Below are 24,643 nucleotides of genomic sequence, written 5' to 3'. Positions count from 1 at the left end.
TCCTTGTTGGGCAATCTGCTGCGATTGCTGAGCGACCACCGTGGGAAGATCAGCGAGACTTGGCAGCGGCACCTCAGCGGGATCCATGGCCGGATCTACTGTCACGATTCGGCTTCCAGGTAGTGGATCCTCTGTGTCAGCGAGGGATTGGCGAGGACCGTGCTAGTGGACCGGTTCTAAGAGGCTACTGGTTTTCACCAGAGCCCGCCGCAAAGCGGGATGGTCTTGCTGCGGCAGTAGCAACCAGGTCGTATCCACTAGCAACGGCTCTACCTCGCTGACTGCTGAGAAGGCGTGGGACAGAAGGACTAGGCAGAGGCAAGGTCAGACGTAGCAGAAGGTCGGGGGCAGGCGGCAAGGTTCGTAGTCAGGATGGGTAGCAGAAGTTCAGGTACACAGGCTTTGGACACACTAAACGCTTTCACTGGCACAAGGCAACAAGATCCGGCAAGGGAGTGCATGGGAGGAGGTCAGATATAGCCAGGGAGCAGGTGGAAGCCAATTAAGCTAATTGGGCCAGGCACCAATCATTGGTGCACTGGCCCTTTAAGTCTCAGAGAGCTGGCGCGCGCGCGCCCTAGAGAGCGGAGCCGCGCGCGCCAGCACATGACAGCAGGGGACCGGGACGGGTAAGTGACCTGGGATGCGATTCGCGAGCGGGCGCGTCCCGCTGTGCGAATCGCATCCCCAACGGCCATGACAGTGCAGCGCTCCCGGTCAGCGGGACTGACCGGGGCGCTGCAGGGAAAAAGACGCCGTGAGCGCTCCGGGGAGGAGCGGGGACCCGGAGCGCTAGGCGTAACATATATATTGATGTAGATGGCGACTTATATCGGCAAACATTTGTCATGACATCACTGGGTCTGAAATGAAGAATCAGAAGGGGACAACTTGTTCCCTGTTGCCTCAGGCTCCGGGCCTGTAACTACACACAATCATATCTAAAGGGGTTATCCCAGGGCTAAAAGTTATCCCTTATCCACAGGATAGGGCAAAACAACATGATTGGTGGGGTTCTAATGCTGGGACCCCCACCAATCCCAAAAACAGAGGTCCCCATAGTGCATGCACAGCCAGCGTTTCATCCATCCTTTTTGGGGTTTCAAGACATTACCGAGCTCTGACCTCTGGTCATGGGATCAACTTTTTATCCTTATACGTTGTTATCCCCTATTCTGTGGATAGGGAATATAAAGGCCATTTTAGCAATCAGATCTACAGTTAATAGCAGAAAACTGTGTGTGAGGGGGGGGGGGGGGGCTGGGGGGGGTTCCAAGTGTTGAATTTCCCTGCAGCGCCCCCACAGGTGCAAAGAAGTGTTACATAGTGGGATTTAAAATCAATCTGTGTAGTATATAGAAGAATGCATCATGGTCAGGGCCAGATTAAGGGTATCATGGGCCTGGTGCTCAGGAGTTTTGTGGGCCTTTTTATGTTTTCACCACAAGCCCGCAATGTTTTTGAAAGCAGACTGGCAGATCTCCTCTCTTGACTGTTGCTCAGCCTGGAGGAGTTTGGGGATTACGTCTACCTCATGCAGCCTGTCTACACGTTGCTCATGTGAGTCACTACGTCATGTGCCATCCAAAGTTGGTGGGTAGTAGATATCCCTTATATTAGGTAGGTAGTAGATATCCCCCATATTATGTAGGTAGTAGATTTCCCCCATATTATGTAGGTAGTAGATTTCCCCCATATTAGGAAGTACATAGTCCCCCATATTAGGTAGGTAGTAGATATCCCCCATGTTAGGATGGAAATAGATATTCCCCCACATTAGGCAGGTAGCAGATATCCCCCATATTAGGCAGGTAGCAGACATCCTACATATTAGGTAGGTAGTGGATTCCCCTCATATTAGCAATTATATAGTCTCCCATATTAGGTAGGTAGTAGATATCCCCATGTTAGGATGGAAGTAGATATTCCCCCACATTAGGTAGGTAGAATATATCCCCCATATTATGCAGGTAGCAGATATCCCCCATATTAGGCAGGTAGCAAATATCCTCCATATTAGGTAGGTATTAGATTTCCCTCATATTAGGAAGTATATAGTCCCCCATATTAGGTAGGTAGTAGATATCCCCCATATTAGGAAGGAAGTAGATAGTCCCCAACATTAGATATGAAGTAGATCCCCCATATTAGGTAGGTAGTTGATATCCCCCATGTAGTGGCGGATGAGAGGATACTGTCTTGTGGGGGTGTAGGGTATTTGGGGTGTTGCTGTTCAGGATAGTTAAGGGTGCTGTTAACCCTTGTCACTCCTGACGCCAGGGTGAGGGTTAAATGCTGTGTTTCTTGATAGGTCTATTGTTACCCTTCCCAAGAGCAATAGGTGATGCAGAAATAAAGGATTGTCCACAACCGCTGTTAACTGAAAACTTGCAGGAACTTTTACTGAGGAATTTCTGTGAATGTAGTAATAGTAACAGTCCAGATTACTGAGTCTCTTTACATATAGCTGAGCAGCGATTGACAGTCGGTTGGGATCAGATAAGCCCAATTTAGCTTCTGAAGGATTGTATAGCAGAGATCCGCTGGATTTAGGGGAGTATTTAGGTCCAGTGATCTTGCGATGAGTAGCGGGGAATTGCTTAGTCTATCTGCTATGTTAGAGGCCGAGGCCGCAAGGCTTTGGCCTAGCAAATCATCTTGTAAGCTGCGGAGGTCCTACCTCTTCCAGAGTCAGCAACCCAAGAGAGGGATCAAGATGGCGCAGCTCCCTTATATGGGCAGGGGATGGCCGTAATGGATTGGTCCGTAACGACTGTCACTCACCGTTACATTGCATTGTGGGTGAACACGTCACGGGAACCTCCAAAGGTCCTGTAGCAAAACCATAGAGTTTTAACCCCTTAACGTATATTTACGTCCTGCGCCGGCTCCCGCGATATCGCATCAGTCCCGGCGCTCATCAACGGCCGGGACCCGCGGCTAATACCACACATTGCCGATCGTGGCGATGTGCGGTATTAACCCTTTAGAAGCGGCCGCCGCTTAACCCTTTTCAAAGCTGATCGCCGCTTCTAAAGTGAAAGTGAAAGTGACCCGGCTGTTCGGGACCACCGCGGTGAAATCGCGGCGTCCCGAACAGCTTACAGGACACCGGGAGGGCCCTTACCTGCCTCCTCGGTGTCCGATCGACGAATGACTGCTCCGTGCCTGAGATCCAGGCAGGAGCAGTCAAGTGCCGATAACACTGATCACAGGCGTGTTAATACACGCCTGTGATCAGGATGAGAGATCAGTGTGTGCAGTGTTATAGGTCCCTATGGGACCTATAACACTGCAAAAAAAAAGTTAAAAAAAATTGTTAATAAAGATCATTTAACCCCTTCCCTAATAAAAGTTTGAATCACCCCCCTTTTCCCATAAAAAAAATAAAACAGTGTAAAAAAAATAAAAATAAACATATGTGGTATTGCCGCGTGCGTAAATGTCCGAACTATAAAAATATATCATTATTTAAACCGCACGGTCAATGGCGTACGCGCAAAAAAATTCCAAAATCAAAAAAAGCGCATTTTTGGTCACTTTTTATACCATTAAAAAATTTATAAAAAGTGATCAAAAAGTCCGATCAAAACAAAAATTAAACTGATAAAAACTTCAGATCACGGTGCAAAAAATGAGCCCTCATACCGCCCTGTATGTGGAAAAATAAAAAAGTTATAGGGGTCAGAAGATGACATTTTTAAACGTATAAATTTTCCTGCATGTAGTTATGATTTTTTCCAGAAGTACAACAAAATCAAACCTATATAAGTAGGGGATCATTTTAACCGTATGGACCTACAGAATAATGATAAGGTGTAATTTTTACCTAAATATGCACTGCGTAGAAACGGAAGTCACTGCAAAGAAGAATTGGCGACGCAAAAAATAAGCCATAATATGGATTTTTAGGTGGAAAATTGAAAGGGTTATGATTTTTAAAAGGTAAGGAGGAAAAAACGAAAGTGCAAAAACTGAAAAATCCTGAGTCCTTAAGGGGTTAATCTAATCACCTGACCCGCTGGTCCTGCTATGCTCCGAACAGGTAGATAACTAAATATATACAAACTTATGCTTATATCTATATTAATAAGAACTGCTAGTCATTGACTAAGTGTGAGGTGACAAGGGGAAAACTACAAAAGAGGGACCCCGACGTCCTAGGGACTCTGACTATGGGGACCTCTATACAATACGGTACCGGGACACCACACCCATATTAGGTAGGTAGTAGATATCCCCCATATTAGGAAGGAAGTAGATAGTCCCCAACATTAGATAGGAAGTAGATATACCCCATATTAGGTAGGTAGTTGATATCCCCCATATTAGGTAGGTAGTTGATATCCCCCATATGAGGAAGTAGATAGTCCCCCTATATTAGGTAGGTAGTAGATACTGTATCATCCATATAAGGTAGGGATTGAGCTGCAGCTCCAACAGCCCCTATTATAATCTGACCCTGATCAGGGTGATGAGTCACGCCACCAAGTTCATCGTATGCCGTATATGCTGGTCAAAAGGTAACCTGAGGAAAACAAAAGCTTTTTCCTCTGTATGCTACATTTTCTGCATTTGAGAAGTTTATCTTACAGATGAATTTATAAAAAGACGGAGAACATGATCATTATCTCTCCGGCGTCCTGGGGTGACTCTAGGTCCTCGGAGTCCGCTCCACCACCACCGACTCTGACTAACCTGCCAACGTAAACTTGTGAGACTGGAGAGTGGAGCTTATTAAGACTCCTCTCATGTTCCCAATGCTAAAAATAGAATCATTTAGAATGAGCGTCGCTCCAGCCGTCCTAGGAACATCCTATATAATTACCAGGTGCACTACAAGATAAAATCTTCCATAGGAAATGATCTATTTTAAGGAAACATTTCCAATTTAGTTTCGATTGCACAGATTAAAAAGTATCCTCCTCTGAAAGTAATGTCTAATGTTAGAAAAGTTCCCCAAAAACTGGTTCTGGGTCGGTGTCACAGGGAGGAGGAGAAGTTAGCTACTTCCTGTGTAAGGGAAATAGGAGGAGGAGGAGGAATCTCTCACTGCAGTTGGTTATCAATGAGAACCCAAAGAAAGAAGGAAGCACTCTCTGGGTGAACAAGTGTCATAGAAATTCACAAGAGCCTATATGGTTGACAGGAGGGAGGAAGAAGGAGAAGTTAGCTACTTCCTGTGTCCCTGATTCCACTGATTCAATTAAGTTTTATACCAGTGGGGGCAATGAGAAGATGAGGAGGAAGCTCTCACTGCAGCTGACTATCAATGAGAACCTAAAAAGAAAAGGAAGTACTCTCTGGGTGACCAAGTGTCAGAGAAATTCATCAGAGCCTATATGGTTGACAGGAGGGAGGAAGGATGAGAAGTTAGCTACTTCCTGTGTCCCTGATGCCACCGATTCAATGAAGCCTCATATCAGTTAGGGCAATGGAAGGAGGAGGAGAAGGGATCTTTAAGTTGACCATTAATGAGAACCCCTAAGAGGGAAGGAAGTACTCTCTGGGTGACCAAGTGTCAGAGAAGTTCATGAGAGCCAATATGGTGGACAATAGCAAATGTTAAGCTAATTCTTATCTGTCTAGAGCACAATACAGTTCTGATAGATAGTTCAGTCGGCACTACTTGAGTCACCAACAAAAACACATGTACTTATGGCCCTGGGCTATGGTGAGGGTGAACACATTGGCAAGCTATCTCATATATCAAGGAAGTGAAAGGGAGGCACTCACCATCTGATGTGCTTGGCAAGATTTATTGAATATCTTCGTGCAGGTAAAAATACAATTGCAGTAGGATAGGTTACGGATGTGTAAAAGGGCGGAGCCAAAGGACTGAGTCAAGGGGGTGGCAGAATTTGCTTTTTCCTAGGCTGGCAAAAATCTTTGCACCAGGCCTGATCTGAGCCCACCTGATGACTTGTGTTCTCCAAATGAATGTGGCATAGACTTGTCTATGAGGTGGTCAGACCTGTCTATGAGGTGGTCAGACCTATCTATGAGGTGGTCAGACATGTCTATAAGATGATCAGACATGTGTATGAGGTGGTCAGACCTGTCTATGAGGTGGTCAGACCTGTCTATGAGGTGGTCAGACCTATCTATGAGGTGGTCAGACATGTCTATAAGATGATCAGACATGTGTATGAGGTGGTCAGACCTGTCTATGAGGTGGTCAGACCTGTCTATGAGGTGGTCAGACCTATCTATGAGGTGGTCAGACATGTCTATAAGATGATCAGACATGTGTATGAGGTGGTCAGACCTGTCTATGAGGTGGTCAGACTTGTCTATGAGGTGGTCAGACCTGTCTATGAGGTGATCAGACCTATCTCTGAGGTGGTCAGACATGTCTATAAGATGATCAGACATGTGTATGAGGTGGTCAGACCTGTCTATGAGGTGGTCAGACCTGTCTATGAGGTGGTCAGACCTATCTATGAGGTGGTCAGACCTGTCTATGAGGTGGTCAGACCTGTCTATGAGGTGGTCAGACATGTCTATGAGGTGGTCAAACCTGTCCATAAGGTGGTCAGACCCATCTATGAGGTGGTCAAACCTGTCCATAAGGTGGTCAGACATGTCTATTAGGTGGTCAGACCTGTCTATGAGGTGGTCAGACCTGTCTATGAGGTGGTCAAACCTGTCCATAAGGTGGTCAGACATGTCTATGAGGTGGTCAGACCTGTCTATGAGGTGGTCAGACCTGTCTATGAGGTGATCAGACCTGTCTATGAGGTGGTCAGACCTGTCTATGAGGTGGTCAGACATATCTATGAGGTGGTCAGACATGTCTATGAGGTGGTCAGACCTGTCTATGAGGTGGTCAGACCCGTCTATGAGGTGGTCAGACCTGTCTATGAGGGGGTCAGACCTGTCTATGAGGTAGTCAGACCTGTCTATGAGGTGGTCAGACATGTTTATGAGGTGGTCAGACCTGTCTATGAGGTAGTCAGACCTGTCTATGAGGTGGTCAGACCTGTCTATGAGGTGGTCAGACCTGTCTATGAGGGGGTCAGACCTGTCTATGAGGTAGTCAGACCTGTCTATGAGGTGGTCAGACATGTTTATGAGGTGGTCAGACCTGTCTATGAGGTGGTCAGACCTGTCTATGAGGTGGTCAGACCTGTCTATGAGGAGGTCCGAGCAAGTTAGCCTTTGCTCCTCAGCCCCTGGTATGGGCCAACTAATGTCCAGTTAGAATGAGACAAGACTTCATTGATAGTAATACAGTATATGATGTCACAATAAAATAAAGCAAACTGTCTAAAATGGGACTACCAATGTATAATTCCACATCTAGACTCATCTATAAAGGAGCACAAATGGTGAATTGGGGAAGAGGAGTGACGGTGGTTTTCACTTCATATAACCATCGGCTCGGCATCTCTATGTACTTGTGGGCGAGTGCAAACCACACAGGAGTCACTGAAAGCAGCTGTCATCTCCAATGTTTGCCCACACTGTCAGGTAGTAACAAATGAACAATATAAAGCGAACGCAACCACCGGCTCCTGAATTATCATAAGAGGCTCAGTAAATACAGGCAAGACGTATGAGCTCAAATACACCGTCTGACAATAAGAAATAAATGAACAGATTGTCCCCAGCCAATAGGAGGCAGTATTATAGTAGTTATATTCTTGTATATAGGAGCAGTATTATAGTAGTTATATTCTTGTATATAGGAGCAGTATTATAGTAGTTATATTAGATATATTCCTGTATATAGGTGGCAGTATTATAGTAGATATATTCTTGTATATAGGAGCAGTATTATAGTAGTTATATTCTTGTATATAGGAGGCAGTATTATAGTAGTTATATTCTAGTATATAGGAGGCAGTATTATAGTAGTTATATTCTTGTATATAGGAGCAGTATTATAGTAGTTATATTCTTGTATATAGGAGGCAGTATTATAGTAGTTATATTCTAGTATATAGGAGGCAGTGTTATAGTAGTTATATTCTTGTATATAGGAGCAGTATTATAGTAGTTATATTCTTGTATATAGGAGGCAGTATTATAGTAGTTATATTCTAGTATATAGGAGGCAGTATTATAGTAGATATATTCTTGTATATAGGAGCAGTATTATAGTAGTTATATTCTTGTATATAGGAGGCAGTATTATAGTAGTTATATTCTAGTATATAGGAGGCAGTATTATAGTAGTTATATTCTTGTATATAGAAGCAGTATTATAGTAGTTATATTCTTGTATATAGGAGCAGTATTATAGTAGTTATATTCTTGTACATATGAGGCAGTATTATAGTAGTTATATTCTTGTATATAGGAGGCAGTATTATAGTAGTTATATTCTAGTATATAGGAGGCAGTATTATAGTAGTTATATTCTTGTATATAAGAGCAGTATTATAGTAGTTATATTCTTGTTGTCACGATTCGGCTTACAGGTAGTGGATCCTCTGTGTCAGCGAGGGATTGGCATGGACCGTGCTAGTGGACCGGTTCTAAGAGGCTACTGGTGTTCACCAGAGCCCGCTGCAAAGCGGGATGGTCTTGCTGCGGCAGTAGCAACCAGGTCGTATCCACTAGCAACGGCTCAACCTCGCTGACTGCTGAGAAGGCGTGGGACAGAAGGACTAGGCAGAGGCAAGGTCAGACGTAGCAGAAGGTCGGGGCAGGCGGCAAGGTTCGTAGTCAAGATGGATAGCAAGGGTTCAGGTAACACAGGCTTTGGACACACTAAACGCTTTCACTGGCACAAGGCAACAAGATCCGGCAAGGGAGTGCAGGGGAAGTGATGTGATATAGCCAGGGAGCAGGTGGAAGCCAATTAAGCTAATTGGGCCAGGCACCAATCATTGGTGCACTGGCCCTTTAAGTCTCAGAGAGCTGGCGCGCGCGCGCCCTAGAGAGCGGAGCCGCGCGCGCCAGCACATGACAGCAGGGGACCGGGACGGGTAAGTGACCTGGGATGCGACTCGCGAGCGGGCGCGTCCCGCTGTGCGAATCGCATCCCCGACGGCCAAGACAGTGCAGCGCTCCCGGTCAGCGGGACTGACCGGGGCGCTGCAGGGAGAGAGACGCCGTGAGCGCTCCGGGGAGGAGCGGGGACCCGGAGCGCTAGGCGTAACAGTACCCCCCCCCCCTTAGGTCTCCCCTTTTCTTTGTCCGGTAACTGCCTCCCCTGGGATGAGGACACCGGGAAAGAATGGAGGGTTTCCTCAACGGCAGGCAGTACAGCAGGAGTGGGAATGGGGAGGGAGGGCAGGGGGCGAAGCCTGGCACGGGGCAGTGTGTCACCAGGACGAGGGCCATGAGGAGGCACTGAGGCTTGCCTGACGGGACTGGGAGGGGGGGAGAGGCACTCTCTATGGCAGGCAGAGTCCCAGTTCTTGATCTCCCCGGTGGTCCAATCAAGGGTGGGAGAATGAAGCCGGAGCCATGGCAGACCGAGGAGGACCTCAGAGGTACAGTTGGGAAGGACGAATAACTCAATCCTTTCGTGGTGGGGTCCAATACACATCAGGAGGGGTTCTGTGCGGTAACGCACGGTGCAATCCAATCTGACTCCGTTGACCGCGGAAATGTAGAGCGGCTTGACGAGACGGGTCACCGGGATGCGGAATTTATTCACAAAAGACTCCAAAATAAAATTCCCAGAGGCACCAGAGTCCAAGCAGGCCACGGCTGAGAGGGAGGAGTTGGCTGAAGGAGAAATCCGCACGGGCACCGTGAGACGTGGAGAAGCAGACTTCGCACCAAGAGACGCCACACCCACGTGAGCTGGGTGCGTGCGTGCGTTTCCCAGACGTGGAGGACGGATAGGGCAATCCACCAAGAAATGCTCGGTACTGGCACAGTACAGACAGAGATTTTCTTCCCTACGGCGATTCCTCTCTTCCTGGGTCAGGCGAGACCGATCCACTTGCATGGCCTCCTCGGCGGGAGGCCCAGGCGTAGACTGCAAAGGATGCTGTGGGAGAGGTGCCCAGAGATCTAAGTCTTTTTCCTGGCGGAGCTCCTGATGTCTCTCAGAAAAACGCATGTCAATGCGGGTGGCCAAATGGATAAGTTCTTGCAGGTTGGCAGGAATCTCTCGTGCGGCCAGCACATCCTTGATGCGACTGGATAGGCCTTTTTTAAAGGTCGCGCAGAGAGCCTCGTTATTCCATGATAATTCGGAAGCAAGAGTACGAAATTGGATGGCGTACTCGCCCACTGAAGAATTACCCTGGACCAGGTTCAGCAGGGCAGTCTCGGCAGAAGAAGCTCGGGCTGGCTCCTCGAAGACACTACGGACCTCAGCGAAGAAGGACTGGACTGTGGCTGTGGCAGGATCATTGCGGTCCCAGAGCGGTGTGGCCCAAGACAAGGCCTTTCCTGAAAGAAGGCTCACTACGAACGCCACCTTAGACCGTTCTGTAGGAAACAAGTCCGACAACATCTCCATATGCAGGGAACACTGAGACAAAAATCCACGGCAGAGTCTGGAGTCCCCATCAAATTTGTCCGGCAGGGACAAGCGGAGGCTAGGAGCGGCCACTCGCTGCGGAGGAGGTGCAGGAGCTGGCGGAGGAGATGGTTGCTGCTGTAGCAGAGGCAGAAGTTGCTGTAACGTGGCGGTCAACTGCGACAGCTGCTGTCCTTGTTGGGCAATTTGCTGCGATTGCTGAGCGACCACCGTGGTAAGGTCAGCGAGACTTGGCAGCGGCACCTCAGCGGGATCCATGGCCGGATCTACTGACACGATTCGGCTTACAGGTAGTGGATCCTCTGTGTCAGCGAGGGATTGGCGTGGACCGTGCTAGTGGACCGGTTCTAAGAGGCTACTGGTGTTCACCAGAGCCCGCCGCAAAGTGGGATGGTCTTGCTGCGGCAGTAGCAACCAGGTCGTATCCACTAGCAACGGCTCAACCTCGCTGACTGCTGAGAAGGCGTGGGACAGAAGGACTAGGCAGAGGCAAGGTCAGACGTAGCAGAAGGTCGGGGCAGGCGGCAAGGTTCGTAGTCAAGATGGATAGCAAGGATTCAGGTAACACAGGCTTTGGACACACTAAACGCTTTCACTGGCACAAGGCAACAAGATCCGGCAAGGGAGTGCAGGGGAAGTGCTATGATATAGCCAGGGAGCAGGTGGAAGCCAATTAAGCTAATTGGGCCAGGCACCAATCATTGGTGCACTGGCCCTTTAAGTCTCAGAGAGCTGGCGCGCGCGCGCCCTAGAGAGCGGAGCCGCGCGCGCCAGCACATGACAGCAGGGGACCGGGACGGGTAAGTGACCTGGGATGCGACTCGCGAGCGGGCGCGTCCCGCTGTGCGAATCGCATCCCTGACGGCCAAGACAGTGCAGCGCTCCCGGTCAGCGGGACTGACCGGGGCGCTGCAGGGAGAGAGACGCCGTGAGCGCTCCGGGGAGGAGCGGGGACCCGGAGCGCTAGGCGTAACACTTGTATATAGGAGCAGTATTATAGTAGTTATATTCTTGTATATAGGAGCAGTATTATAGTAGTTATATTCTTGTATATAGGAGCAGTATTATAGTAGATATATTCTTGTATATAGGAGCAGTATTATAGTAGTTATATTCTTGTATATAGGAGCAGTATTATAGTAGATATATTCTTGTATATAGGAGCAGTATTATATTAGTTATATTCTTGTATATAGGAGGCAGAATTATAGTAGTTATATTCTTGTATATAGGAGGCAGTATTATAGTAAATATATTCTTGTATATAGGAGCAGTATTATAGTAGTTATGTTCTTGTATATAGGAGCAGTATTATAGTAGTTATATTCTTGTATATAGGAGGCAGTATTATAGTATTTATATTCTTGTATATAGGGGGCAGTATTATAGTAGATATATTCTTGTATATAGGAGGCAGTATTGTAGTATTTATATTCTTGTATATAGGGGGCAGTATTATAGTAGATATATTCTTGTATATAGGAGGCAGTATTGTAGTATTTATATTCTTGTATATAGAGGGCAGTATTATAGTAGATATATTCTTGTATATAGGAACAGTATTATAGTATTTACATTCTTGTATATAGGGGGCAGTATTATAGTAGTTATATTCTTGTATATAGGAACAGTATTATAGTAGTTATATTCTTGTATATAGGAGCAGTATTATAGTAGTTATATTCCTGTATATAGGAGCAGTATTATAGTAGTTATATTCTTGTATATAGGAGCAGTATTATAGCAATTATATTCCTGTATATAGGGGGCAGTATTATAGTAGTTATACGAGACACATATGCATCTGTTCCTATTTCTCTTTGAGCCCTATAGACATAGAAAGGAAAGCCTAGTTCTTGTAATGTAAGGGACAGAGAAAATCCTGAATCCATGTGAAACAGCAGGAGAGAGCAATTCTAAGGCGACAGGAACTCAGCCGGAATAATATTCCATCTCATCCCTTTCTTCCCATCACAGGGGTGACAGGCGGACTCTACAGCAGGTGTTGTGAATATCAGGTTCAGTAGTCGACGAGAAAAACCCTAAACATCATTTTCTGTAAAGAACCAAAGTCAGCAAGATGTGTGAAGAGCGGAACGTTCCTAATGACATCTCTCCAGCTCCTCCGGGCAGAGGTATTAAGCCGGGAAACTTGGAGATATGGAGAATCCGAATACAAAGGTGACATCCATTACATTTGCCGGTTATGCGCTGAGTGTAATTCAGTATTCGCTCTCATTCCATGGTCGGTATTCCTTTCTTTGAGGTTGTAGAGCTTCGGCTTGTTTGTTATATATACAGTGTTTCCTTATGCTGCGGATCGGAATGACTAAAACACACATCACAGTAATGGGAACAGATGGCCGGATGACTACAACATGATAAAACCTCTAAAAAACTGAAATTGGCACCATGTTTTCTCCAGAGCAATGGAAGAAATTTAAGAGCCGATACCACAGATAATGGTCAGGTATGGGGGACTCTCTTTAAAAGATGGTTCAACGTAGGGATATGTCGGCACTTCCGTGGAATCTGCGGTGGTGCACGAGGTAGGGTAAAGCCATAGGTAGAAAAAAGATGATACCCAGCACTCACCAGTGATGCACAGTGAAGATTTATTATGCCATAGTGTGGTACAAGGACGCGTTTCGGCATGGGAGCCTTCCTCAGCTGTCTGCCATAGGCAGACAGCTGAGGAAGGCTCCCATGCCGAAACGCGTCCTTGTACTACACTATGGCATAATAAATCTTCACTGTGCATCACTGGTGAGTGCTGGGTATTATCTCTTTAAAAGATGGTCACCAAAATCCCAGATAAGAGTATAAAATCCACCTATTCAAAGGGAAGAAAATCTGGATCTTACCATATTTAGGTCATGTTAAAGGGGTATTTCACTGGAAAAAAAATTTTTTTTAAAACAACTGGTGCCAGAAAGTTAAACAGATTTGTAAATTACTTCTATTAAAAAATCTTAATCATTCCTGTACTTCTTAGCTGCTGAATACTACAGAGGAAATTATTTTCCTTTTGGAACACAGAGCTCTCTGCTGACATCATGACCACGGTGCTCTCTGCTGACATCATGACCACGGTGCTCCCTGCTGACATCTCTGTCCATTTTAGGAACTGTCAAGTGCAGCATGTGTTTTCTATGGGGATTTTCTCCTACTCTGGACAGTTCTTAAAATGGACAGATGTGTCAGCAGAGAGCACTGTGCTCATGATGTCAGCAGAGAGCTCTGTGTTCCAAAAAGAAAAAGAATTTCCTCTGTAGTATTCAGCAGCTAATAAGTACTGGAAGGATTAAGATTTTTTAATATTTAATAGAAGTAATTTACAAATTTGTTTAACTTTCTGGCATCAGTTGATTTAAAAAAAAAAAAAAAAAAGTTTTCCACTGGAGTACCCCTGTACTCCACTGGAAAACATTTTTTTTTTAAATCAACTGGGGCCAGAAAGTTTAACAGATTTGTAAATGACTTCTATTTAAAAATCTTAATCCTTCCAGTACTTATCAGCTGCTGTTTGTGCCACAGGAAGTTCTTTTCTTTTTGAATTTCCTTTATGTCTGACCACAGTGCTCTCTGCTGACACCTCTGTCCATGTCAGGAACTGTCCAGAGCAGGAGAGGTTTTCTATGGGGATTTGCTCCTACTCTGGACAGTTCCTAACATGGACAGAGGTGTCAGCAGAGAGCACTGTGGTCAGACAGAAAGGAAATTCAAAAAGAAAAGAATTTCCTCTGCAGCATACAGCTGCTGATAAGTACTGGGAGTGTTAAGATTTTTAAATAGAAGTAATATACAAATTTGTTCAACTTTCTGGCACCAGTCGATTTAAAAAAAATAAATAAAAATGTTTTCCACCGGAGTACCCCTTTAAAAGGTTATGGTGCTCAACCTATCTGTGAACCTACCAACCATCATCTGGTAGGAGGTTAGTGGCCGAGAGTAAGGGATCTTCAGCAAAATTGGTTGTCATTTAGTACTTACAACAGCAGGGACTCCTGTTTTCGACAGGAGTTCCTGCTCCTGTATGAAGTTTCTGTGGTGTCATATGCTCATAACGTAGCACGTCTAGGAAAAGATGTAGAGCACCTATCACGTTGGCGTCTACATCCGTACCTAAAAGTACTTATGGGATATATTTGGGGGGGGGGGGGTAGGGGGGGGGAGGACAGCATGTAACTCTGTCTGTGAGAACTTCTCAAAGTCGTGAACAAAAAGTTGTCCTTGCGATAGTTAGGACATGTAAGGTGACCGGGGATTTTGGATTCCTAGATACACGGAGCCGTATACTCTTATATCCCGCTGCAGTTTCTAATATCCTCCTAATCTAAAGTAAAGAGAATATTACTCTTTTTCATCCGCACATTTCCCCGCTGCTCCCACAATCTGATTATTGTTTACTCCTTAGAAACCCAGATGTGATCTGTAATTTCTTAATTTTTGCTCGGCGGGAAGGTATTTCTAAGTAAATGTAAAATAATCATGATCTCAAATACTATAAGCGACTGAATGAGATATGGGTTGGCAGGGAAACTGTCCTGCTGCTTCAGGTCTATGGAAAGACACCTGTACAATGGAAATATTTTAGGAGTTATTAACTAACGTTGGGGGGAAATATTAAAGGTATAAGAATCCCGAAAAGTTTCTAAGCTGTAAACTACCGTATTTTTCGCCCTATAGGACGCACCGGCATATAAGACGCACCCAATTTTAGAGGTGCAAAACCTAGAAAAAAAAGATTCCGAACCCAACAGTGATCTTCAACCTGCGGACCTCCAGATGTTGCAAAAACTACAACTCCCAGCATGCTGGGAGTTGTAGTTTTGCAACATCTGGAGGTCCGCAGGTTGAAGACCACTGGTATAGGAGGTAATACTCACGTGTCCCCGCCGCTCGTCACCGCTGCCCTGGATGTCGCTCCATCGCTATAGCCGTGTCCCCGGGGTGTCCACGTCGCTCCGGACGTCTTCTTCCCTGGGATTCACGCTCTCCGTCGCCGTCATCACGTCGCTACGCACGCCGCTCCTATTGGATGACGGGACGGCGTGCGCGACGACGTGATGACGTCGAAGGAGAGCACCGGCCGTGCAAGGGATCCCGGCACGGAGCAGACACTGAGGAGGCAGGTAAGGTCCCCCCCAGGTGTACTGTAAGCTGTTCGGGACGCCGCGATCACCTCGGCGGTCCCGAACAGCCCGACTGAGCAGCCGTGTTAGTGTCACTTTCACTTCAGACGCGGCGGTCAGCTTCGATCACCACGTCTGAAGGGTTAATACAGGGCATCACCGCGATCGGTGATGTCCTGTATTAGCCGCGGGTCCCGGCTGTTGATGGCCGCAGGGACCGCCACGATAGGTGTGTTTTTGCCGTATACGTTTTGGGGAAGAAAAAGTGCGTCTTATACGACGAAAAATCCGATACTTTTTCAATTGACTTTGACCTCAGTGGGCACTATGGAACCATTTACCAGCCTCCTGAAATGACCATCTTGGAGCTAGGAATAGTTTGTCCTATATGCCCTACTCCTATGTAAGGTCTTGACCATTTAACGGGTACTCCACCCTGTCACGCCTCCTTCCATAGAGTTGCATTGAGGGGGCGTGGCCGTCACATCATGAGCTGGACACGGCCCCGTGATGGCATGAGCATCGGGCGCTCCAAAGCTGCACCCGACGCTCTAAACGAAAGCCGGGTGCTGCAGGGAGATCGTGGGGGTCCCTGGCTCCTAGGGGGTGGATCTTACTTCTTTAATCCACATGATTGGATTACACAGGACAATGGAGAGGGGGTGAAGCATTTTGAGGTGGTGCCAAGTTAAATATTCATTGACCCTCAATGGGACCCCAACACCAGGTTGCTGTAAAGTCGTTGACTGCACCTTCAGTGGCCCAGTTGATCTACAGTAGAAGGGTAAATGGTTTTTGATCACACAATTTTCTCCTATAGGGATCCTTTCCAAAGTTGCAGGAATTTCTTTGGAAAGCATCCGGAGGGCTCTGTTATGGAAACCCCTAATATAGTGGAATGCCTAGGGTGGAAACTGTTGTGGCACTAGACAGGGACCCCCTGCTCTTAACCGCTAACCCCTCTCCTGAAGTACGGACTTTCCCAGGGCATTCTAAGACAGGACCTTGCCCTGGGCCTTGATATGGAACTCACCAATACAGTGGAACCTCAACTAGTTTGGCACTGACAAGCGACCTCCTTGTTCTTCACCGTTAACCCTGGACTGGCCAGGAGTGTACTAGCGAAAATGTTGGGCGAGGACGTGAAGATAATACTGATATGTAGGTGAAGACTAGGGTCAATACCAAGGAGGCGAGGTCAGCATTACAAAGTCTATTCACATAATACCTGTGGTGATGTCATCAGGCCATGGTGGTGATGTCATGAGGCCATGGTGGTGATGTCATGAGGCCATGGTGGTGATGTCATGAGGCTATGGTGGTGATGTCATCAGGCCATGGTGGTGATGTCATGAGGCCATGGTGGTGATGTCATCAGGTCATGGTGGTGATGTCATCAGGCTATGGTGGTAATGTCATGAGGCCATGGTGGTGATGTCATCAGGCTATGGTGGTGATGTCATGAGGCCATGGTGGTGATGTCATCAGGCTATGGTGGTGATGTCATCAGGCTATGGTGGTGATGTCATCAGGCCATGGTGGTGATGTCATGAGGCCATGGTGGTGATGTCATGAGGCCATGGTGGTGATGTCATCAGGCTATGGTGCTAATGTCATGAGGCCATGGTGGTGATGTCATCAGGCCATGGTGGTGATGTCATCAGGCCATGGTGGTGATGTCATCAGGCTATGGTGGTGATGTCATCAGGCCATGGTGGTGATGTCATCAGGCCATGGTGGTGATGTCATCAGGCCATGGTGGTGATGTCATCAGGCCATGGTGGTGATGTCATGAGGCCATGGTGGTGATGTCTTGAGGCCATGGTGGTGATGTCATGAGGCCATGGTGGTGATGTCATCAGGCTATGGTGGTGATGTAATTGGCCCATACTGGTTGGCAAGGGAAACAGACAAGGCCAGGAGTGAAGAGCAGAGAGACACAATGATGGAGAAAAAGAGAGGACACCAGACCACGGTGGGGTCAGACACATACTGTACATGCCTGGTGCCGGCCCTGATTCCAAGCTGTGTTGTTGGGCTGCATTGTAGTTTGTATCACATTCTAAGTATAGTAACACTGCACATTAGAGAACATGAAAGAGTAATGACGTGATTTCATCTATATTTACAGTAGAGGCGATGCGCGTCTCTAACCCGATGGTCCCAGCTGGAGGCTCTTTATAGATGGACTTGATCGGCCTCTGGACATCTATACAGGAACATTATTGAATTTCGGAAACCATTCCTCCGACGTGTTTCCATATCCCATCAACTATGCGTGGAGCCTGATGATAGCACGGAAGCATAAAGAACAGTATATTGCGCTGTGAAACGTGTCGGCTAGAACTGCATAATGACTCCCGGTGATCTGTGCGTCTGAACAATAAAGTGTTACCATATAGTGCGGGTTCCAAATGGGGATGGGGGAGGTTATTGTAAGAAAGGGGCCACACTTTCCACATACCGTATTTTTCGCCGTATAAGACGCACTTTTTCTTCCCCAAAACTGGAGGGAAAAAGTCGTTGCGTCTTATATGGCGAATACACCCCTATCGCGGCGGTCCCTGCAGCCATCAACGGCCGGGACGCGCAGCTAATACAGGATATCACCGATCGCGGTGATGCCCTGTATTAACCCTTCAGACGCGGCGATCAAAGCTGACCGCCGCGTCTGAAGGGAAAGTGACACTAACCCGGCTGTTCAGTCGGGCTGTTCGGGACCGCCGCGATTTCACCGTGGCGGTCCCGAACAGCCCGACTGAATAGCCGGGTTAGTGCTTACAGGACACCGGGAGGGACCTTACCTGCCTCCTCGGTGTCTTCTCCGTTCAGGGATCCCCTGTATGGCCGGCGCTCTCCTTCCTCGTCATCACGTACGTGCGTCGGCGTGCGTAACGACGTGATGGCGGTGACGGAGAGCGAGGATACCCGGCCGGCAGCAGAGACATTCCGGAGCGACGGGGACACGGCGACAGCGATGGAGCGACATCCAGGGCAGCGGTGACGGGTCCGGAGCGGCGAGGACACGTGAGTATTACCTCCTATGCAGTGGTCTTCAATCTGCGGACCTCCAGATGTTGCAAAACGACAACTCCCAGCATGCCCGGACAGCCAACGGCTGTCCGGGCATGCTGGGAGTTGTAGTTTTGCAACATCTGGAGGTCCGCAGGTTGAAGACCACTATTGGGTTCAAAATCTTTATTTTTTTAGATTTTGCACCTATAAATTGGGTGCGTCTTATACGCCGGTGCGTCCTATAGGGCGAAAAATACGGTATCACTACCATGTGCAACTGCACACAAGTATGTGGTGACTTATTTGATGCTTATTTTTGCTGTATATAGTAAACTATATTTGCTATATACAGTTATTTATTGGGATCCAACTCGGGCACCCACTATATAAGGGTGCCATATTTAACGTTGCATGGACTTATTTATTGCTACTACAGGTTTAAAATGGAAGTAAATATTCTTACAGAAACAGCGCCACCACCAGGTTGTGTCTGGTATGGCAACGTATCCCCATTCGAGTTAAAGGGGTATTCCAGGCCAAAACTTTTTTTTATATATCAACTGGCTCCGGAAAGTTAAACAGATTTGTAAATTACTTCTATTAAAAAATCTTAATCCTTCCAATAGTTATTAGCTTCTGAAGTTTTCTGTCTAACTGCTCATTGATGATGTCACGTCCCGGGAGCTGTGCATGATGGGAGAAAATCCCCATAGGAACTGCACAGCTCCCGGGACGTGAGTCATCAGAGAGCAGTTAGACAGAAAACAACAACTCAACTTCAGAAGCTAATAACTATTGGAAGGATTAAGATTTTTTAATCAAAGTAATTTACAAATCTGTTTAACTTTCCGGAGCCAGTTGATATATATATATATAAAAAGTTTTGGCCTGGAATACCCCTTTAAATTGAGCTGAGCTGCAATACCAGAAACAACCTCTAGATGAGGGTGGTGCTGTTTCTTTAAAAATGAATGGATAAATAGATAGATAGCTATGAGATAGATAGATATGAGATAGATAGATATGAGATAGATAGATATGAGATAGATAGATATGAGATAGATAGATATGAGAGAGATAGATATGAGATAGATAGATATGAGATAGATAGATATGAGATAGATAGATAGTTATGAGATAGATATGAGATAGATAGATAGATAGATAGATATGAGATAGATATGAGATAGATAGATATGAGATAGATATATAGATAGATATATAGATAGATATGAGATAGATACTGTAGATAGATATAGATGAGATAGATAGATAGATAGATACAGTGGGGATCAAAAGTTTGGGCACCCCAGGTAAACATTTGTATTAATGTGCATAAAGAAGCCAAGGAAAGATGGAAAAATCTCCAAAAGGCATCAAATTACAGATTAGACATTCTTATAATATGTCATCAAAAGTTCGATTTTATTTCCATCATTTACACTTTCAAAATAACAGAAAACAAAAAAATGGCATCTGCAAAAGTTTGGGCACCCTGAAGAGTTAATATCTTGTACTGCCCCCTTTGGCAAGTATCACAGCTTGTAAAGGCTTTTTGTAGCCAGCCAAGAGTCTTTCAATTCTTGTTTGAGGTATCTTTGCCCATTCTTCCTTACAAAAGTCTTCCAGTTCTTTGAGATTTCTGGGCTGTCTGTCACGCACTGCTCTTTTAAGGTCTATCCATATATTTTCAATGATTTAGAGGTGAGGAGATTGTGAAGGCCATGGCAAAGCCTTCAGTTTACGCCTCTTGATGTAATCCCCCGTGGATTTCGAGGTGTGTTTAGGATCATTATCCATTTGTAGAAGCCATCCTCTCTTTAACTTCAGCTTTTTCACAGATGGCTTCAAGTTAGCATCCAAAATTTGCTGAAATTTTATTGAATCCATTTTTCCTTCTACTCGTGAGATGTTCCCTGTGCCACTGGCTGCAATACAACCCCAAAGCATGATTGGACAGAGGTTCTTTTCATTAAATTCTGTTCCCCTTCTTCTCCAAACGTACCTTTGCTCATTCCGGCCATAATGTTCAATTTTAACCTCATCGGTCCACAGAACTTGTTTCCAAAATGCATCAGGCTTGTCTATATGTTCATTTGCAAAGTTCAAACGCTGATTTTTGTGGTGAGGACGTAGAAGAGGTTTTCTTCTGATGACTCTTCCATGAAGACCATATTTGTACAAGTATCTCTTTATAGTGGAATAGTGTACCACAACTCCAGTTTCTGCCAGATCTTTCTGGAGGGATTGTGCAGTCAAACATGGGTTTTGAATTGTTTTTCTCACAATCCTGCGAGCTGTTCTGTCTGATATTTTTCTTGGTCTTCCAGATCTTGCTTTAACTTCCACTGTTCCTGATGACTGCCATTTTTAAATTTCATTCCGAACAGAGGATATTGACATCTGAAAACGTTTTGCTATCTTCTTATAGCCTTCTCCAGCTTTGTGAGCGTCAACTATTTTCAGTTTCAGATTTCTAGACCACTGCTTAGAAGAACCCATGGTGCTGATTGTTGGGGCAAGGTCAGATGAGTCTGGGCATTTAAAACCTTTGAGATTGACATCAGATAGATATGAGATAGATAGATAGATATGAGATATATAGATATGAGATAGATAGATAGATATGAGATAGATAGATAGATATGAGATAGATAGATAGATAGATAGATATGAGATAAATAGATAGATATTAGATAGATAGATATGAGATAGATAGATATGAGATAGATATGAGATAGATAGATAGATAGATAGAGAGATAGATATGAGATAGATATGAGATAGATAGATAGATAGATATGAGATAGATAGATATGAGATAGATAGATATGAGATAGATATGAGATGGATAGATATGAGATAGATAGATATGAGATAGATAGATATGAGATAGATAGATATGAGATAGATAGATATATAGATAGATATGAGATAGATAGATATGAGATAGATAGATATATATATATAGATATATAGATAGATATGAGATAGATAGATAGATAGATATGAGATAGATATGAGATAGATAGATATGAGATAGATAGATAGATTTGAGATAGATAGATATGAGATAGATATGAGATAGATAGATATGAGATAGATAGATAACACTTTAGGCCTCCTTCACACTACGGAGATATTCCATCGGTAGGGGGCGCTGGCAGAACAAACTGCTCGGAAATGCCTCAATAGATGACAATGCATATACATCCGGATTCCGCCGAAAGTATGAACACATTCAATCTTTTGGTAGAGTCTGGGGTCCCAAATTTCGGCAGCTCTGGGGTCCCAAATTTCGGCAGCTAAGCGTCTGCCGCAGAATTTTCATAATTTGAATGGTGTAGCAGAATCCCATTGAAAACAATGGAAGGCTGCTGCAACGTAATTTCCGCAGAGGAACTCTGAAGCATGAATGTTCCCAGTTGCTGGCTGACGATATGTCTGCTGATACAGACAGTGCCCAGAGACTGGTGTTTCCCAAGCAGGGTGCCTCCAGCTGTTGCAAAACTCCAACTCCCAGCATGCTTGGTGGCACCCTGCTTGGGAAACACTGGCATAGACAGACACAATAGTCTCTGAATATTCTCTTTACCACTAAATATTTCTCGAGCACTACCCCCCCACCTTCCCTTTTCTTGCGGCCAATCATGGGGGGGTTAATGTGACTCTGACTCTGCAAGAGAAGAGGGGCTATAAATAATTCCGTAAGGGGCGGTCTAGGCCGATCATAACTCGGCGCAGTCCCCGTCTACCTTATAGAAAGATCAAAATGCGAATGCGGGATTTACAGTGTAACTATGCAAATAGGACCTCATCTGCGCGGTGCCGCCTTGTCGAAATAATTTTACATAAATACATAAAAATTTAAAGGATCGTTTATTGTGAGAGGCAGCAAAGGCGGAATAAATAGGAGGGCGACACATTGCTGGCGGGACAGGGGGAAATTCTCATTCGTCATCGCATGGAATTTGTCCTGTCGGGTTTACTTAAAAGGGAAGAGGTTAACCCCTTAGTTGTCACTAGTATGTTTACCGGAAAGAAAAAAAAATGCTGGGCCCTGTGAATACAAAGGTGGAAAATGAAATTGGTGGAAAGAAAAGCATTTAATTACAGATCACACCTCTATGTTAAAGAGGCACTCCGGGAATAACAATAATAATAATATTTTTTATTATTATAATTTTTTGCATATAAAGTGCAGCACAGGCTATTATTAGAGAATAATGTAGAGGTTCTTGTGCATGCTTTGTGCTTACCTGTTTTAGCTGATGTGGTAGGCATGGGAATTTTTCAGGCATATTTATTTCTATTTCAGTATGGCAGCTGCAGTGATGAGCCTCCACTCCAGGGATAGTAGGGTTGGTAGAGTTAGAAACATTAGGGTTAAAGGGGTACTCCCATTGAAAACTTTAGTTTTTTTTTAAATCAACTGGTGCCGGAAAGTTAAACAGATTTGTAAATTACTTCTATTAAAAAATATTAATCCTTCCAGTACTTTTTAGGGGCTGTACACTACAGAGGAAATGCTTATCTTTTTAGATTTCTCTGATGTCTTGACCACAGTGCTCTCTGCTGACCTCTGCTGTCCATTTTAGGAACTGACAAGAGCAGCATATGTTTGCTATGGGGATTTTCTCCTGCTCTGGACAGTTCCTAAAATGGACAGCAGAGGTCAGCAGAGAGCACTGTGGTCATGACATCAGAGAAATCTAAAAAGTAAAGAATTTCCTCTGGAGCATACAGCCCCTAAAATGTACTGGAAGGATTAAGATTTTTTAATAGAAGTCATTTACAAATCTGTTTAACTTTCTGGCACCAGTTGAGTAAAGTTAGGGTTGTTAGGATTAATAGATCAGGGTTAGTAGATTAGGTTTAGTAAGGTTAGGGTTAGAATTTTAAGTTAAGTAAGGTTAGGGTTAGTGTTGGTAGATTGGGTTTTGCAGGGTTAAGATTATACGGTTAGGAAAGGTTAGGGTTGGTAGGCTCAGGGTTGGTAAATCAAGTTTAGTAGGGTTAGGATTATATGGTTAGGTTTAGTAAGGTATGTCAGGTTAGGGTTAGTAAGGTTAGGGTTAGTAGGGTTAGTAAGGTTAGGGTTAGTAGGGTTAGTAAGGTTAGGGTTAGTAAGGTTAGGGTTAGTAGGGTTAGTAAGGTTAGGGTTAGTAAGGTTAGGGTTAGTAGGGTTAGTAAGGTTAGGGTTAGTAGGGTTAGTAAGGTTAGGGTTAGTAGGGTTAGTAAGGTTAGGGTTAGTAGGGTTAGTAAGGTTAGGGTTAGTAGGGTTAGTAAGGTTAGGGTTAGTAAGGTTAGGGTTAGTAGGGTTAGTAAGGTTAAGGTTATATGCTTAGGGTTACTAGGTTAGGCTTAGTAAGGTTAGGCTTAGTAAGGTTAGGGTTAGTAGTGTGATGGTTAGTATGTTAAGTTTAGTACAGTCAGGGTTAGTGGTTTAGTAAGGTTATATGGTCGGGTTAGTAACATACCTCCCAACTTTTGCTAAGAGCAAAGAGGGACAAGTCACGCCCTGTAACCACAGCCACGCCCCTAACCACGCCCTCAGCCACACCCTAACCACTCAGAATGAGAATACCTCTTTAGGGTCTATTCACACATGCAGTATTCTGCGCAGGATTTGAAGCTGTTTTCAGTCATTTTATTTACATTGAAATCTGTAGCAGAAAATGTCCGTCAGGCCCTTTTTTTTTTTTTGTGCTTTAACGGAGGTTTTTTTTTTTGACCGGGCACAAGGGGAAACAACAGGTCCCGGCAGATCCCATTTACTGTTATGGGGTCCATCAGGCACCGTTGTTTTTCGACGGGGGTATCGGGAAAAAAAAAGTTGCATGATTATTTTTCCTCCCGCTATTCTCCCCAGCTTCCCTGAAGGGTATCAGATTGCCATATCCGAATGGTGGTGTGAAAGAAGCCTAACAGCAATAATGTCAGTCTGTCACCTAGGACGTCCTATACTGACTGACAACAACCCCCATCATTACACTACAGACCATATAAGAGATTACATACAGTTATATCAGGTGACTGACAA

The 24,643-nt window shown here is 45.1% G+C and overlaps 1 long non-coding RNA gene across 1 annotated transcript; it reads right to left on the bottom strand.

The window, feature by feature from the left end:
• Positions 1-22,369: 22,369 nt before the first annotated feature.
• LOC130285447 (uncharacterized) lies at positions 22,370-24,289 on the bottom strand. Its single transcript, XR_008847332.1, has 3 exons — positions 24,188-24,289; positions 22,860-22,945; positions 22,370-22,660 (listed from the first exon to the last, which is right to left on the bottom strand). It is a non-coding gene; the product is annotated as an uncharacterized LOC130285447 (long non-coding RNA).
• Positions 24,290-24,643: the final 354 nt, after the last annotated feature.

This window comes from Hyla sarda, chromosome 8, assembly GCF_029499605.1.
Source record: "Hyla sarda isolate aHylSar1 chromosome 8, aHylSar1.hap1, whole genome shotgun sequence".
Taxonomy (NCBI): domain Eukaryota; kingdom Metazoa; phylum Chordata; class Amphibia; order Anura; family Hylidae; genus Hyla; species Hyla sarda.
This window is presented reverse-complemented; position numbering and strand designations above follow the sequence as displayed.